The sequence below is a fragment of the Callorhinus ursinus genome, unplaced genomic scaffold (assembly GCF_003265705.2).
Source record: "Callorhinus ursinus isolate GAN/ISIS: 27379988/994484 unplaced genomic scaffold, GSC_fseal_2.0 scaffold24, whole genome shotgun sequence".
In the NCBI taxonomy this organism is placed as follows: domain Eukaryota; kingdom Metazoa; phylum Chordata; class Mammalia; order Carnivora; family Otariidae; genus Callorhinus; species Callorhinus ursinus.
Genome location: NW_027397086.1, coordinates 18,620,695 through 18,636,166, shown reverse-complemented (window position 1 = coordinate 18,636,166; position 15,472 = coordinate 18,620,695). Strand labels below are relative to the sequence as shown.

At 38.7% G+C, this 15,472-nt stretch overlaps 1 protein-coding gene, 1 non-coding gene and 1 pseudogene across 4 annotated transcripts in view; 2 read left to right on the top strand and 1 right to left on the bottom strand.

Annotated features, from left to right (window-relative positions):
* The window catches only part of OR2K2 (olfactory receptor family 2 subfamily K member 2), a 136,854-nt gene that overhangs the window by 90,432 nt on the left and 30,950 nt on the right, over positions 1 to 15,472 (bottom strand). Inside the window, exons 1-2 of one of the 3 annotated variants that reach the window (XR_012373520.1) lie at positions 8,240 to 8,360; positions 7,999 to 8,112 (exon numbers count right to left, since the gene is read on the bottom strand). The exons of 1 other annotated variant lie outside the window; for it this stretch is intronic. The gene's annotated coding sequence lies outside the window, so the exon portion shown is untranslated. Of the gene's footprint in view, positions 1 to 7,998; positions 8,113 to 8,239; positions 8,378 to 15,472 lie in introns of those variants that run through there. One more of the 3 variants, XR_012373517.1, reaches the window with a different exon arrangement.
* TRNAV-UAC (transfer RNA valine (anticodon UAC)) lies at positions 9,147 to 9,219 on the top strand. The gene has a single exon. It is a non-coding gene; the product is annotated as a tRNA-Val (tRNA).
* On the top strand, positions 12,730 to 13,192 carry LOC112836318 (U1 small nuclear ribonucleoprotein C-like; annotated as a pseudogene).

The window sequence follows — 15,472 nt, the reverse complement described above, 5'->3', positions numbered from 1 at the left end:
ATCTTCAAGAAGATAGTCTAATCCTTGAATGTGTATTACAGTGACACAATTTGATCACAGCCATCTACTTATGGTAAGAACCTAAATGAGCTTATTAAATCACCTATTAAACACAGAGTTCTCCAAGGAACAGTCTGCCATATTAAACACTGCTCTCTCCATAACAAGAAAAAAGCATTAGTACCTCTAAAGAAGGGCCTCATGATATATGTAAACTCCAGAAAGTTCAGAAAATGACTATCAAGGGACCTTGATTTTTTATTCTCTAAATAATGCACAACAGCTAGAAATGTTTGGTGACATATTAATGAAAGTCAGCTTGCATAAATTTAATTGGGTACTGGAAACTGTTCCTTGTGTTGCCAGTAAAAACAGATGGAGAGTATCATTTCAAAGAAAGAGGTAATGAAACTTCCCTTGAAGAAATTGCTCAAGAAAAATTGTAACACTTGAATATAGAATAAGCTTTAAGAACACACACCATGTGACATTTAAATGGAAAAAAAGGAAAAAAGAAAAGAAATAAGAGTAAACAAGCTAACTTCATTCCTAACACGTAATCAATCTGATGTCTAGAGAGTGCCAGCTCTTTGCCCAGCACTATCTCATCAGACCTCTCTAGATATTGCCAGTTACAAGGAAGAGAATGTTCTGGCCATCTGCTTCATCCGAGGTTTATTCATACAAGTGACAGAGAACCCAAGTCTAAAAGATAAAGAACACGTGTAGGCAGATTATGAGAATCTGGACATCATGAACCAAATAACTTACCAATTGCTTAATCCCTGGCTTCATCAAAATAAAACTCCAGCGGAAAGAAGATTCTCATGACTCATGGAGAAGGGAAATTTTCTCATTCCAGTAAATGAATTTCTGACACATATCCCCAGCTGTTATATAGCCATAATTAAGAATGGGAATTAGATAATTCAATTTGTGTGGATAATCTATCATTAATCATTCAAAATAAATAGATACTCCAAACAAAACATATCTTTGTGTAGCATTTTAGACGAGGTAGAATAACAAATGCTACTGAGTCCTTCAAGTCCCTAGCAAACCTCTTGTGACAACTCATCACTCTTTCCTACACCCTATTTCATGTTGTTTTCCCTTGTTGTCCACTATCTGCAATGTCTCTACCTCCATTCTTCCATCACATTCTTGATCTACTGACAGTATATCCAGCACTGACAGCCAGTTGATTAATCTGTGGTTGATTCATTACTGAACAGTTGAAAACTCATTCTAACATTGGGAATACTGTCTCTAATCTGATTTTGCTTCTACCTATCTTGATGGCGTTGAGTGAGTCATGACCCTTTCTGGGTTTTAATTTCCCCATTGTTAAAGTGAAGGGTAGGACTAGATAACTCTAAGACCTGCCCCCTCCAACTGTCACCCTCTCATTCTAGAACTCATAGTAACGTCAGACTGGTTTCTAATTCTTAAAGTACTTTCAGTAAATGCATCACTGAATTGATCTTCATACAGCCCTTTGAGGTAGGTAAGGTGAATATTACTAGTCCCATTTTAGAATGAGGAAGATGGGGCTCAGCATTAAAAAAAAGTTTATTGAAGGGGCACCTGGGTGGCTTGATCAGTTAACCGTCAGACTCTTGATTTCAGCTCAGGTCATAATCTCAGGGTCGTGGGATCCAGCCCCGTGTCGGGCTCTGTGCTGGGCATGGAGCCTGCTTGGGATTCTTTCTCTCCCTCCCCCTCTGCCTCTCCCCCTGCCCCCACCTGCACACTCTCTCTCTCTCAAGAATTTTTTTAATTTTTAAAAAAACAGTTAAAAATTTTATTGAAGACACCCCACTCGCTGGTGGCAGATGTCTTCTGAGTCCTAATTTAGTGCTTGTTCCTTTCCACTGTGCTATTCCATGATATACTAAGATGAATGGAGGCTCCCAGTGGGCATGCCTAGGGGACAAGGATGATCAGGATGGGGTTTTCCTCTGGCTCACTGCCTTCAGGTGGCCCTTTTTTTGATGGGTGCCTGAATGAGATATGCTGGTAGAATTCTACAAGGGATAAAAAGGAGATGAAGAGCTTCAGGCAGAGGGTGAGGAAGAAAAAGAGAAAAGGGACATATATAGGAGCCATCATATGGAGTGAAGTTTTAGGGAAAAAACATGCTTGAGGAGGACTTTTAAGTTTTATTCTAAGGTATGCATTGAAACACCATCTTCCTTACCTATAATAAAACAACAGTAAAAATCAACATCATCTTTTAATGTTTTTGAGTTAGACTTGTATTTTCTTTTGATTTTTAGATGTATGAATTTCTCAGACGGGTCCCAACATTTGGGTTATAATAAAAGGAAGAAGAGCTTTACAAATCATCGGTCCCATTGAGCAAAATTAAACAAAGCAATAAGGTCCCTCCATCTCTCTCTCTCCCTCTCTCTCTCTCTCTCTCTTCCCTCCCCCACACACATACACAAAGAAGGTATTGTTAGTCATGACTTCGAACTGACAAAATGACAAAGTAATCCTCTACTTACTTTTTACTGAAGAAAAGAGCAAACTATGAGCCCATTAACTGTCTGATACACCTGGGAGAAGCTGTGTGCCATTTGAAGATTTCAGATAAAATAGGAGGATATGAAATTGCCCTTCCATCTGACTCCAACTGAATGCTTAACCTTTCAGGGTGCTAAAACTGGAGCCCATTATCCAAATGTTGAGGATTCATCTGGAGTTTAGGGAAGCACAGTATACTGAAAAAATAAATCAGCATAAAGCCAAGGGAAAGATTGGAGTTCCCTGATCTAAATAAGATTCTTTCAACCCTAAAACATCTCCCAAAAGGCAATATTTCCCAATCTAAGGGATCTGAAACTGAAGGGCTGCAAATTGTATGCAAGGGGTCTACAAATCAATATGGCACATGCATCTTTTCAACAGAGATACCTAAAATACAACTAAGGTGGGGGGAAATGACATTGCAAACCTTTAAAAAGGTTATAAACTACTGACATAAAAAGAAACACAGTGAAGTCCAACTTAACCTCAGATCAACTTAAAGGGACTTTTTTGTACGTCACAGTTTTAATCTATCTTCCAAATCTACTTTAAAATTGGCCGTGTACAAAGGACAACAATAGTATTTAGCTAATTTGTTTGGCAGATGAGTATCATTTACTCCTTCACCTTCAGAAACCGTTTTTATAAAGCACATTCAAAGGAGTAATTTCCATAGGATAGTAGGAATAAAGCAGAATATCCCAAATTTCTTATTAGACACGGTAGAATATTACTTAGAGAGCATTCAAATATAGCACAAACAATGTAGTTACAGTGAAACTCAGGAGTCGTATCTCTTTGGATCCACACAAGAAGTGGAAACTTACACTTTCTGAGTTTCTTCTACATGGCAATCCTTCCAGTACACTATTTATCACTCCAATCTTAAGAGCTAGGTATTGTTGTTCTCGTTTAAGAAGAAATAAGTAAAGCTCAAGTAAAATGTCTCAGGTGACTCAACTCTTAAGTGATGGAGTGTTACTCACACTTTGGTTTTTCTGATTATTAGTCTCCTGTGCTTTTTCACCATATCATGACGCCACTACACCATAATGTGGCCTTTTCACTCTATCGTAACAATTCCTTGGCAAAGTGAGTTGTGTGTACCACAAAGTACAAGTATATACACAATTATGCTTCATGTTTGGCTCATATTCTTTTGCACTAGGAAAAGCTAAGTGTATCGAAGATGCGGATTTGCACTCCATCTGCATAATGCATTAGGATTTCAAATGATTTTACACTATTAGAAAAGCTGCCTTCATATATTATAGAATTGAGAATGATTGAGGGAACCCAATAAATGGCACTTCTCTTTTCCTGCCTGAATTCTCAGCCTAGTGAAAGAGGCAAAAAAGTGAGCATATGAGGGCCAGAATATGTCCTTTATTTCTGACAAAGGCTAGAGGAAAGGACATGGCTTTTGGTCTAACTGCCAAATGGACTTTCTAATACACTATGTACCCCCAGAATTAGGCAGACTTGTCTCCCCACCACAGACCAACTGGACAATGTCAGTCCTTTCCACATTGGGGCCTGTACTTGTAGAGTATAACACAGAGGAGCCAATCAGTACATGGGCTTCCTTCAGACAGTTTGCTCCTAAGAAAAGGAAGGAAATAGGGGCTGAGTTATGCATGCCCTATTCTTTTCCCAAAATCTTAAATCAGGTAATTTACTCTACCCATGACTGTGTGAGAAAGGTCTAAGGAAAGAATCTAAGAGGAGCATGTAGGAAAAAAAATCTTATAAAAACCAGGAATAGGGAGGATACATTACTTCCCTGAGCAGTTTCGGCGCCTAAATGCTATTGGCTTATAGGGAGGTTGAGCAGCAGAGATGCTAAGGGGCAAAAGGTGGATGAGTATGTCCCTTACCCAGAACTATAGTCAAGCATTCAGATGCAGAGACAAACAGGAGAATGGGATCAGGAGGCCAGAGAAAGGGAGCCTGAATGGAACATCAAAACAAGGGATGGCCAGAAGCCAGGATCTGGGGCTAGAGGATGAAAATCAGAGAAATGGGGACAGGAGAAAAGGGTGAAGCAATGAACAGTAAGAAGCAAACTCCTGACACAGGAGCTATTGTCTATGCCTGTGTCTTACAAGCTCACTGCAGCATGCTAGATCAGAAAGGTGCCTAAACTCATAAATCCAAAAATGCGCTGAAACCCACCCTTTCCTCATGGAGTAAAGTCAAGGTTTCCTTGGGTGGGTTTACCTAGTCAGAAGCTTGTAAGTATAGAGGGGCATCCTTGAGGTGGGATACAGAGTTCCACGAGTGTCACTCTTAGCCAGGGCCCCAGGTTCTGGTATTCCCCACAATACACTGGTGGTTTCCCATCATAAGGCATCAGAGCTGGGTGTTCAAGCTTCTAAGTGGAGAGGCACACTGGATATGAACGGAGAGCTAGAAGCCACAATTGGAGTTGAAAGGCCACAGAATTGGTGATCTCTATTGGCTTGACAGGTGGTGGTCCTTTGGCTTGGGGCACAAATTAATGGTACATGCATGTCTTAGAGAAGCTTTAGAATGTCCAGAAGCTTCCCCAGAAATTAGACAAATGCTGATATAATGTAGATATTATGAGGTTTTAACTGTTTAACTATTAAAGTTAAGAATTATTTTAGTGATTATTAATAGAAAACCAAAAACAATGGGTTAATCAAATTGGAAATTTATTTTTTCTGTTACGTAAGTGAAGTCCTGAGGTAAGCAGACTAAAGCTATGTTGGCAGTTCCAAGAAGCCCAAAGATGTCATGGTAGCACTACTCCAGGGACCCAGTGTGCTTCTGGCTTAATACACCACAATCCTTAGGGTAACATCTTCATATTCATACCTTCCACATGGCTACTGACACTCCAGCCATCATGTCTACATTTCAGGGAGAAGTAAAGGGAAGGGCATGGAACAAAAAGATGTCTGATCTTTGAAGTAACTTTTCTGTAAGCCTCACCTGACAATTTCTGCTTATATCTCATTGGGTAGAATTAAGTCAAAGGCTACCCCATGATCAAGGAAGGTAGAGATTTGTACGATTTCAGGTGGGTACATGACTAATATCAATAAAATCAGGTCTGTTGGCAAGGAAGCAGAGAAGAATAGATACTCAAAAGGCAGCCCACTGTCTCTTACACAGAGGCACACGAAGTGATGGAATGGCCAAAACTCATTATTGCTACGTATGTGGATATTCTGGGTCAAGGATTACAGTGACTTACTAATACTACACAAATTCTACGGGGGTGCCCCAGGGAAGTTCATGTTTCAAGAGTGAGTAGAACTACTTACTTCATAAACTTCTAGGCTTGTCCTTTCTGCAGATGCAATATCACAGCTGTCTTGCACTGAATTAGCGGTTCTAAACTACATCTTTTGCAAAAGTGCTGGTCTCTCGACAGCAAAATCACCAGAATACTTACTTAAACTATAAAGTCCTAGATCTTGCTGCACAGACACAGTTGAGACACCATGTTCTATGTGGTGCCATATCAGAAAAGGCTACTAAAAGCCATCCTGCACTGTGGGGTGTAAATGACTCCAGCTGAACAGATCTTTTGGGCAGTCTGGGCCACCTTTGGAGACAGTGGCAGTGTTCTCTCCTGAGAGAGAGGCGTTCTCAAGATGGGCAGCCTCGCTTTCCTCCTAATGACGCAGCCTGAGGGACAGAGGGCTTGGCTGGCTTCATTGCCTTCCCAGCACTCATTCAGCAGAGAAGTCAGACCTCTCAAAGAGGAAAGCCCACATTCCCAGGTATTTTGCTGATCCTCCCCCATCCCCAACCCACGCCTCAACTGCTTCAGGCTGGGAGCACTGCAATGCAACACATCAGCCAGAGTCTTCTTGGAAAAAGTTTTCATGCCTTGAAGGCAGTCTCCTTCTAGGTAGTTAAATCATTTCTTGCCTCTTAGCCTCCACATAGCTTAGAATTCATAAACTCTCTACAGATAAATAGTGTTCCAAAATATGCATACATACATACATATATACATACATACATACATGGTTATCTAAAAGTCTTATGTTAAATTATTCATTCCCTTTTTTAAAAGAAAATCAATCCTTTGCATAGAAAGGAAAAGGTTTTTAAACAAAAACATTTTAAAGGTATGTGATTGTACCTGTAAGATGAAACACGAGATGAAGGGAAGAGCACAGAGAATGGGGAAGAGATGCAAGATGTGCTTTTGACTCCCACATATAAAATTGATCCCAGCAGAAGCTAATTACAAGACCCAAGCAGGAAATGATCAAGCTCCCAAAACTACACTCCCACCTACGTCTTCTACCATGTTTCCAAACCCTATACTAATGTTCATTCTAGGCCCTTCCTCGAATTTTAATCTTGTATTTTCACTCCATTCAATCACCATCACATAATAAACACACTGGTATGAAAACTTCTGTTCTTAGTGGTCTGGATATTCCTTAAGTATAATCTCCCATCTTGAGACTTCAATCCCACTGAAGTCCACTGATGTCCCTGCCATGGGCATTCTCAAGTTATCTGCCCTCCTTGTAGCCAATCAGTGCCTGTGCGCTCTTAATAGAAATTATCAACATCCTTGTGCATTCTGTGGAGGAACAGCTATATTTTAGGCACTGTCACAAAGGAGTGGAAACCAAAGGAGCTGCCACTTTATCATCCCCTAGGCTGATCTGCCCATGATCTCAGAGTTCACCTGCAAGTCATATTTCATTTTAGTGAAGCACTTCTTCATGGTAGCTGGCTAGTTTTTGTAAAAGTAATTTACATCCATTTCCTCTTATTAGGTCATTTGCCCCTCCCACCAGTCCTTTAGGCAGTTATTAATCCGTTGTTTTCTCTTGGGACATATTTCCTTCAGCTTTCATACTTTTTGGTATCCTAATATCCTAAAACAGTAAAGCTTCCAAAAGTGACTTAGCCTAAGATGTTACTCATACATCAAAAAAGTAATTTGCAGAAATATCTTAAACAGCTAGCTCCTTCCTTCAAATGATTTCTAATGCAGAAACTTGATGTGTAAGCCACTCTATTTTCGGGGTGAGAGAACCCAGATAGGTGGGCTTGTGTTCATTCTTGACCCCCGAGGCTGCCCAGAAAGACCCTTCTAGAAATCTAGGAATCTGTAGACCACATTTTGAAAACACTTGTGCTAAACGAATCTGAAACCTTTAAATACCTCATGAATATTGACAACTTCTACCCTGATTTGGAGACGATGTCATGCTTGGATAGATCTAAATATTAAAAAGTATATGAACAAATAAGTCAATATAGAATCAATGAAAATATACCGCAACAAAGAAGGGAGCCAACCTTAAGGCAGGAAACCTCAGAATAGAAGTACTGTTAAAAATAATAAAATTATTTCTATAAGAACCAGAAAAAAATCTGGCAACTATTTTTCCCAAAGATACAGACGCTATGATCTTTGTAAAACAGAAATAGCAAACTTTAATGAAGAATATAGTTGAATGAGGAAAGATACTGAAGAAACTAGAAAAACGTGCAGGAAAGTCCAATATATTATAATGAAATCAAAAATCCATTGAAGGAGGCCAAGAGGTCAAAAGTAGAAGTGACATTGAGTACCTGGAACAAAAATATTGAAGACAAACTTGAAAAGGTATCACTGCACAGAGAGGAAATGAGAACAAAAATTTTAATTTTGACAGGAAAAAATAATAATTTTTAAGAATATGAAATTGGCTAGGGGTACCTGGATGGCTCAGTCAGTTAAGCATCTGCCTTCAGCTCGGGTCATGATCCCAGGGTCCTGGGATCGAGTCCCACATCAGGTTCCTTGCTCATTGAGGAGCCTGCTTCTCCCTCTGCCTGTCACTCCCCCTGCTTGTGCTTGCACTCTCTCTCTTTCTTTCTCTCGGTCAAATAAATAAATAAAATCTTAAAAAAAAAAAAGAACATGTAATTGGCTAGATCATCCTGACAGCCTTAAATGAATCATCAGCCTTAAGCAACATATTAGACCATATGAGCTTAACAGAAATCTACACAAGAACAGGAAATAAAATCCAACCTAAGATTGATAATGTCTTGAACAAAGAAGTCAGAAATAGTAGGACCCTAAAACAAACAAAAAAAAAAGAAAGAAGAAAAATTTTCTGGATCCTTAAAAAAAAGGGGAGGTGGGGTCTGAATCTATTAAAAAAAAAAAAAACAGGGTTCATCATGTTCCAGGAACAGTTATTGAAATAGAAACCTTTTCTAGACACAAAAGGGCAAACTATTTTAATTATGTGGATAAAGAAAAGTATTATAAGATGTAAGAAGAAGAAAAGCTTACCTAGAAAGGAAAAAATTCAAGTTTGCCTCAGTCTTCATCATATGTTTAAATTCCATAAGAAAATGGAGGTGTGTCTGCAAAATGTTGAGGGCAAAAATCCTAGTAAGCCCAAATCCCAAACTTAGTCAACTTCTCCTTCACAAACAAAACCAACAGAAAAAACTTCTCACGCAAGGATTCAGCACAAATACCACAAATGTACCCTTGATAGAAATGTCCTGAAGTACATTCTACAGCTGAAGAAGTTGAAAGAGGCTTTGAGAAGTCAAAAGTCAAAATTTAAAGGCACTGCTGTCAGTACATATGAAAAACAATTTAAAGTGGTTCCATAGTGTAGTGATTATCACCTCTGCTTTACATGCAGAAGGTCCTGGGTTCGATCCCCAGTGGAACCACCAACAATGAATCATGGAACATTACATCAAAAACTAATGATGTAATGTATAATGATTAACACAACATAGTAACATTAAAAAAATAATAAAAAAATAAAAAAAATTTAATGTGGAAAATAACTATAAAATTTATTGCAAATATAATTTTAAAATTCACTCAAAGCTAAAAAAAAAAACCTTGCAAGGAAACTTTCATTGGTTAAAATAAACTGCTGTTTAGCTAATCCTCAATGGGGAAAAACTGAAAGCTTTTCCCCTAAGGTCAGGAACACAACAATGTCCATTCTCACCACACGGTTCCACATAGTACTAGAAGTCCTAGCCTCAGTAATCAGATCCTAGCCTCAGTAATCAGACAACAAAAAGAAATAAAAGGTATCCAAATTGGCAAAGAAGAAGCCAAACTTTCACTCTGCACAGACAACATGATACTCTATGTAGAAAACCTGAAAGACTCCACCAAAAAATCGCTAAAACATGAATTCAGCAAAGTAAGTCGCAGGATATAAAATCAACATACAGTTGCATTTCCATACACCAATAATGAAGCAGCAGAAAAAGAGAAATCAAGGAATCCATCCCATTTACAATTGCACCAAAAACCATAAGATACCTAGGAATAAATCTAACCAAAGAGTAAAAGATCTATATGTTAAAAAATACAGAACATTTATGAAAGAAACTGAAGAAGACATGAAGAATTGGAAAAACACTCCATGCTCTTGGGTTTGAAGAATAAACACTGTTAAAATGTTTATGCTACCCATAGCAATCTACACATTCAATGCAATCCCTATCAAAATACCATCAACATTTTTCACACAGCTGGAACAAACAACCTTAAAATTTGTATGGAACCAGAAAAGACCCTGAATAGCCAAAGTTAAGTTGAAAAAGAAAAACAAGGACACCTGGGTGGCTCAGTCAGTTGAGTGTCTGCCTTCGGCTCAGGTCATGATCCCAGGGTCCTGGGATTGAGCCCTGCATTGGGCTCCTTGCTCGGGGAGGGGGGGGGCCTGCTTCTCCCTCTCCCTCTGCCTCTCTCTCTCACTCTGTCTCTCATGAATAAATAAATGAAATCTTAAAAAAAAAAAAAAGCTGGAGGCATCACAATTCCAGACTTCAAGCTGTATTACAAAGCTGTAATCATCCAGATAGTATGATATTGGCACAAAAACAGACACATAGCTTAATGGAGCAGAATACAGAATCCAGAAATGGACCCACAACTGCATGGCCAAGTAATCTTTGACAAAGCAGGAAAGAATATCCAATGGAAAAAAGACAGTCTCTTCAACAAATGGTGTTGGGAAAACTAGACAGCAACATGCAGAAGAATGAAATTGGACCACTTTCTTACACCATACACAAGAATAAATTCAAAATGGATGAAAGACCTAAATGTAAGACAGGAAACAATCAAAATCCTAGAGAAAAAAAAAGCCTCTTTTACCTGGGCTGCAGCAACTTCATATTAGACATGTCTCTGGAGGCAAGGGAAACAAAAGCAAAAATCAACTATTGGGACTTCATCAAGATAAAAAGCTTCTGCACAGTGAAGGAAACAATCAACAAAACTAAAAGGCAACCGATGGAATGGGTGAAGATATTTGCAAATGACATATCAGATAAAGAGTTAGTATCCAAAATCTATAAACAACTTATCAAACTCAACACCCAAAAAACAAATAATGTTTGTTCATGCACAAGGCATGAACAGACTTTGTCAAAAGAAGACATATAAACGGCCAACAGACACATGAAAAGATGCTCAACATCACTCATCATCAGGGAAATACAAATCAAAACCACAATGAAATACCACCTCACACCTGTTAGAAGGGCTAAAATAAACAACTCAGGAAACAACAGATGTTGGTGAGGATGCAGAGAAAGGGAACCCTCTTACACTGTTGGTGGGAATGCAAACTGATGCAGCCACTCCGGAAAACAGTATGGAGGTTCCTCAAAAACTTAAAAATAGAACTACTGTATAACTCAGCAATTGCACTACTAGGTATTTATCCAAAGGATACAAAAATGCTGATTCAAAGGGGCACATGCACGCCAGTGTTTGCAGCAGCATTATCAACAATAGCCAAATTATGGAAAGAGCCCAAATGTCCATCAACTGATAATGAATGGATAAAGAAGATGTGGTATATATACACAATGGAATATTACTCAGCCATCAAAAAGAACGAAATCTTGCCATTTGCAACAACATGGATGGAACTAGAGTGCATTATGCTAAGCGAAATAAGGCAGTCAGAGAAAGACAAATACCATATGATTTCATTCATATGTGGAATTTAAGAAACAAAACAGATGAACATAGGGGAAGGGGAGGAAAAATAAAATAAGATAAAAACAGAGAGGGAGGCAAACCATAAGAGACTCTTAACTATAGAGAACAACCTGAGGGTTGCTGGAGGGGAAGGGAGCGAGGGGGTGGGTGAAATGGGTGATGGGCACTAATGAGGGTACTTGTTGATATGAGCACTGGTTGTTGTATGTAAATGATGAATCACTAAGTTCTACTCCTGAAACCAATACTACACAATATGTTAACTAACTCGAATTTAAATTTTTAAAAAAAGAAAAAAAGGAAATTAAAAAATAATAAATAAATAAATAAATAAATAAATAAATAAATAAATAAATAAATAAAATGCTGTTTAGGGATAACTCCATGAGAATAAGTCATAGAAAGTACAGAGGATGCCAAGGCTAAGTAAAATTCCTCACCATGAATTAGAAGGAGTTGAAAAGTATTTTTTGAACTTTATTTTTATTTTTAAGAAACCATAAAACTACCAATTATGATATTCTGATGAACTCAAAGGAAAACTCATGCCACAAGTGGAACCCTACAGGAATCTGAAATTTTGAGGAACTGAATGGTCTGACCACCTGAAACTGAAATTTTAAAGTTGTTCCATATTATTAGTGCCCGTGGGTTCCTCAAAGAAGAAAACAGAAATACTTTTGAAATGAACCAACCCTCAACACAGGCCCCAAAGAATTCTACTTCCCCCAAAAAATATATTCCAAGAAATATGAACAGCATACAGTCAGAAATCATAAAATATACAAGAAAAGAAGGTACCATAAGAGACAGTCTACAGTAACAATAGAAAGCAAAGCAGACTTGCAAAGAGTTCAGATATTGCAATTCTTAGACACAGAATATGAAAAAGTATATTGAATTAAGATATTTAAAGCAATAAAGAAGTGTTAAAAATATGATTAAAGAGGGGGTGGAGGGGTGCCTGGGTGGCTCAGTCAGTTAAGCATCAAACTCTTGGTTTTCGGCTCAGGTCATGATCTCAGTGTCGTGGGATGGAGCCCCGCATGGCGCTCCATGCTCAGCACAGAGTGCTTAAGATTCTTGCCCTCTGCCTCTCCCCCTGCTTGCACTTGCTCATGCTCTATCTCTCTCTCTCAAATAAATAAATCTTAAAAAAAAAAAAAAAGAGGGGCGGAATGACCAACAGCCTGCAGAGCAACATGTTTAAGTTTTATTGTGACTCCTGTGATATACACCTCACCCACGACTCTCCATCTGTGAGGAAGACACACTGCAGTGGTAGGAGACACAAAAAGAATGTGCAAGACTACTACCAGAAGTGGATGGAAGAGTAGGCTCAGAGCTGCATATCCACAAGGAAAGGTACCTCCTACTCCATTCTCTGCTCTTCCTCCTACAGGAGAAATGATCCCACCTACCCTCAGTCTCGCAGCTCCTCCTCGCCCTGGTATGATGCCAGCACCCCATATGGGGGGCCCTACCATGATGCCAATGATGGGCCCTCCTCCTCCTGGGATGACACCAGTGGGACCTGCTCTTGGAATGAGACCACCTATGGGGGCCTACATGCCCAAGATGCCTAGGCCCCCAGTGATGAGACCTCCTGCCCATGTTCCCATGGTGGTGCCCACTCAGCCAGGAATGACTCCCCCAGACAGATAGAGAGGGGAGCCTCTTTATATGCATTTTACATTACTTGCTCTACTTCACCAGGAGACCGTGGTGCAGTGACTCTGGGTGTTTTCTAACAGCAGGACAGGGAGGACTTGCTCCCCCCTCCTATCAAAGAGAGAATAATTTTGGCAGGTGACTAATGGGACCCAAAAAAAAAGCAATTTTCATTTGTATCATGAAATGTGAAAATAAAATTGTCAACTGTTTTAGTTAAAAAAAAAATATGATTACAGAACAAGAGACCATTAAAAAACACTATAGACTGAATGCTTGCATCCCCTCAAAATTCTTATGTTGAAACCTAGCCCCAATGTGATGGTTTTAGAAGTTAGAGTCTTTGGGAGGTAATTAGATCATGAGGGTGGAGCCCTCATGAATGGATTAGTGCCCTTAAAAAAGAGACCCCAGTGGACTCCTTCAGCCCTTCTTCCATGTGAGGACACAGAGAGAAGACAGCCATCTATGAACCAGGAAGCAGGCTCTCACCAGATGCAAATCTGCCAGCACCTTGATCTTAGAATTCCCAGCCTCCAGAGCTATGAGAAATAAATGTTTGTTATTTAAACCACCCACCCTATGGTATTTTTATTATAGCAGCCTGAAGAGACTAAGACAAAAATAAGCGAATCTGAAAAGAACCAAATTGTATTCCTAGTAACAAAAAATATTAATAAAGCCACTGAAACTAACAAATTCCATGGAAAAGTTGAACCAGAAGATTAGACACAAATAATAGTATTAGCAAAATGTTAGGTAGTTATGAAGAATTAATGCAGTATGCACCTTACAGAGACAAAAATATGGAAAACATAGTACGTAGGTGAAAAAAAAAACAAGATAAAGTAAGTGTCTAACATAGGTCTAACTGGAGTTTCAGAAGGAAGGGAGAAATAGAATGGAGAAAAGGTAATATCTAAAGAGATAATGACTGGTAATTTCTCAGAAGAAACTGATACACAGTTTTGGGAAATCCAGTGAATTCTAAGTAGTATAAATAAAAAGAAATCCATACCTAGATTTCATCATAATGAAATATTAGAATATCTAAAACCAGGAGAAGATTTTTCAAACAACAGCCAGACTGGAAAGACAAATCAGTGTCAAAGGAGTGAAAATGTTAACTAATGTCCCATCAGCAAAAATGGAAACCAGAAACAGTGAAACAGTATGAGAAAAAAACTAGCAAAATATATCCAGTAAAAAAAGATTTCAAGAGCAAGTGTAAAATAAAGACATTTTCAGACAAAATAAAATTTAAGAACCTGCCATTAGATCATCATTAAAGAAAATTCTAAAACTAAGTTGTCCGTTAGAAATATAATGAGCAATATGTAAATTTAAATGCTCTAGTATAAAGCCACATTTTTAAATGCAAAAAAGGTAAAATTAATTTTAATAATGGTCTATTTAATCTAACAGATCAAAAAATTATTTCAATATGTAATCAATATAAAAATCATTAGTGAGATACTTTACCCTTTTTTATACTAGGTGTTTGAAATCCAGTATGCACTTTATACTAACAGCAAATCTCAATTCAGACTAATAATTATATTTCAAGTGCTCAATATCCATATGACTGGTGGTTACCATATTGATCAGTGCAGTGCTAAGAGATATACTTAGAAGGAAAATTATTCCTGGTGAAATGGCTGAGATGCAAGAAGAGAGGATGAGCAAAACAGGTGATAAAAAGGCCGGCAAACCCAATGTTCCCAAGAGACATTGACTATATAAAACAATAGTATTTATATTGTACACCGGAAGTTAGGGACAGGTTTGAACAGATTCTGTTTAAATAGTCTGGGGAAAGAATACTTCACAAGGATGTTGTATACCTCATATAGCATCACAGTAAGAGGTACACAATGTCTAGTCAGTGATGGCCAGACTGGATCAGGGTGAAATAGCCAATTCCTCTATCATGAAGTCACATTCTTCTCACTTTTTACCAAAAATCAATCCATGGGGCGAGAACCAGGCAGAAGAAACAGGTACAAAGTCCGCGAGACAGAAGTACATCTGGTGTGTTTGATGGGCATCTGGGTGGCTCAGTTGGTTAAGTGACTACCTTCGGCTCGGGTCAAGATCCCAGGGTCCCACATCGGGCTCCCCCCCGCTCTGCAGGAACCTGCTTCTCCCTCTCCCTCTGCACCCCTCCCCACCTGTGTTCTCTCTCTCCCTCTCTCTCTCTAATAAATAAATAAAATCTTTAAAAAGAAGAAGCACTACATCTGGTATGTTTGAGAAATAATAAGGAGAAAGCTT